Genomic DNA, 3,054 nt, shown 5'->3' with positions numbered 1-3,054 from the left:
TTAAACTGTTTTGACCAGCAGGATGACATGGTACATACTTTCTTCTGTCTGTTTCTATTTGTACAATTTTCCTGTGATCTGTCTCTATTAATTATAAACCAGCAGTCAATTCAATTTTATTGCTGAGTAATATTCCTTCATGTTAAGATCATGACAAAGACATTTGGGATGATTCCAGATGGAAATGATTAAGTAAAATAGGTGATAATTTTAAAGTTTAAATTAATTTTTAAAGTGACACATTTTTTTATGATATACAACATGATGTCCTAAAATGCACATGCATTGTGGACTAGTTTCATGAACGAATTCAACTGCAATGTCATACATTCTTAGTGGAGTTTTCCATAGTAAGAATTAAAGTGTATTCAGGCTACAACACATTTCTTAACTATAATTACATGTTATAAAACATATCTCAGTATTTATTTCTTATCTAATAGATATGATCTTTTTATTTATTTTTTGCTCTGATTGGTATTTTATTTCTCCTTTACAAGTTCCACATAATAGACAAAGGCTTTTTGAAAACATTGTTATCATTGCTGAAAACAATCATATAATCATTTTAAACAACACAAATGTGTACATACATGACTGAGGTTTCTGTAGCCTACAAACAACCTCTTTGGGTTTAAAAAGGAAAAAAGCAATATACTGACAATTCAACTGTAACTCTTAAGAAAAACATTGGTTTTCTTACCAAACATGAGTGTCCTGTACAGGGACCTATCAACCAAGACAGCAATGAGTTCGAGCCGAGGGAAGCCAGGAGCAGCTCCCCACACCAGTTCAGAAGACCCTCCCGACCCAGCACCTCTTCAAAGTGCTCCTCATCCTCACCATAGGAAGGCTGCAGCAGTGCTCCTCATCCTCACCATAGGAAGACTGCAGCAGTGCTCCTCATCCTCACCATAGGAAGACTGCAGCAGTGCTCCTCATCCTCACCATAGGAAGACTGCAGCAGTGCTCCTCATCCTCACCATAGGAAGACTGCAGCAGTGCTCCTCATCCTCACCATAGGAAGACTGCAGCAGTGCTCCTCATCCTCACCATAGGAAGACTGCAGCAGTGCTCCTCATCCTCACCATAGGAAGACTGCAGCAGTGCTCCTCATCCTCACCATAGGAAGACTGCAGCAGTGCTCCTCATCCTCACCATAGGAAGACTGCAGCAGTGCTCCTCATCCTCACCATAGGAAGACTGCAGCAGTGCTCCTCATCCTCACCATAGGAAGGCTGCAGCAGTGCTCCTCATCCTCACCATAGGAAGGCTGCAGCAGTGCTCCTCATCCTCACCATAGGAAGACTGCAGCAGTGCTCCTCATCCTCACCATAGGAAGACTGCAGCAGTGCTCCTCATCCTCACCATAGGAAGACTGCAGCAGTGCTCCTCATCCTCACCATAGGAAGACTGCAGCAGTGCTCCTCATCCTCACCATAGGAAGACTGCAGCCGCCCCCAGAGAAGGCAGGAGCAGCAGATACACTTGTACTGTCTGAATGTCTTCCGCAGTATTGCACACCCAGCATCTCAGGAACATGTCCATGCAGCATGCGTACCATTCTTTACACTGCTCCCTTCAGGAAGGGACCAGGCCTTCCTAAGTCACTTTAGGTGCCTGGGATAACAAAGTGTTTCACCAGAAGGGGTGTAAGCAATGCTACCTGATAAGAGTACGAATAAGGAAAAAGCAGTTATCTTAAAGAAAACGTGTGCTCTACTCACACTAAAATATCAGACCAATGAACGATATACCGCAAAACTGTAACACAATACGGCCAAACACAATGTTCAAATATTAAACTGTTCAAGCATGTGAAGGTCATCTTCTGAAAGACAAACTGGGTTCTTATTTTGTAGCTACCTTTGTGTAACTTTAAAAATGCTGTCCCTCAACAAGGTCTGACACTGGTCTTGATACTTGTTAGGAAGTTTGACGAGATGGTGAGAACTCAGCAGTAGCTCTTGGGATCTCCCAGCATCATCTTCAGCATTCATCCGAGGACTGGGCATCGTCTTCGTCCCTCACTTCTCGGTATCTCCCTGAAGACTCCCCTTCTGGATTGTAGCTCTGCATTTTAATATTCAGTCTCTCGGCCAGTTTCTGTGCTGCGAGCTTGGCTGTATCTCCTCATAATTCTGCTTCTGCTCTTTCTGCAGGGCCAGTGACTCTTGTATGGAGAGCAGCTGTGCAGGCAGGTGGTGGAGTGGAAGGAGGCGCGCTGCTGTGACATCATCAAGATGCTGCCTAGTCCTACATCGCTGCTCTTCTGAGGACGCAGGAGACTGACCCCTCTGACAATGACTTGGTGAGTCATTTTGTTGTGTGGGTAACACATTGGTCGTAAACTTATGAGAAGGGGGCACTGGGTTCCTGGCTCGCATTTCTAGCACTTTCATGTAACAAGGCTTCTTGGGAGTCTCACTCTGCAGTCCTGCAGAGCTCTCAGTGCTGGTGTTTTCTTCTGAGGGTTCACTCTGGTCTGCAATTGTGATCCTTTGCAACTTATCAGTAAACAGACTGTCGACGTTGCTGGAAATCTCTTCCACTTGACTTGAGTGCTGGGGGAGATACTCATTAACTTCAGATGAGGGTACCTGGGCTCTCCTATGGGCAGCTGGGCTGGTGTTCACTGCAGCCAGCCTCCAAAGTCTCTTCATTGCCCTTGTGAGTGAGATGTGTAGGTCTCTGTTTCTGAGGTTGTTTTAGATGGTTTACTATCTACTGAGGAACATTCAGGAACTAATGAAGAAGTATCAAGCATCAGGTCAGAATTCTGGGTCTTGTCTATGTCGGTATCAACTCTCGTGGTTGCTTTTTGCTTTAGCTTACAGTCTACACTAACAGGACGAAACAGTTCACTTCTCCCTCTGACCTCTTCACCTTCTGAAATGGCAGCTTTCAGTTTGGCAATGGAGTCCGAGATCTTTTTACCTTTGTCGGGCAATTTGCAAATGAATTTCTCCTTGCGCAAAAGTCTCTCCTGGCGCCTCAACCTCTCCCGCAGCTCCGCCGAACTCTGCTGCCCCAAGTCCTCGGGAGCTGGGGGCT

The 3,054-nt window shown here is 45.1% G+C and overlaps 1 pseudogene across 1 annotated transcript; it reads right to left on the bottom strand.

The window, feature by feature from the left end:
* Positions 1–1,989: 1,989 nt before the first annotated feature.
* On the bottom strand, positions 1,990–2,767 carry LOC308415466 (DNA-directed RNA polymerase II subunit GRINL1A-like; annotated as a pseudogene). The gene has a single exon. The product of its transcript is annotated as a DNA-directed RNA polymerase II subunit GRINL1A-like (transcript).
* Positions 2,768–3,054: the final 287 nt, after the last annotated feature.

This window comes from Micromys minutus (assembly GCF_963924665.1).
Source record: "Micromys minutus genome assembly, chromosome: X".
Taxonomy (NCBI): domain Eukaryota; kingdom Metazoa; phylum Chordata; class Mammalia; order Rodentia; family Muridae; genus Micromys; species Micromys minutus.
Note: the sequence above shows the minus strand (reverse complement) of the source record. Positions and strands in the feature narration are given on the sequence as shown.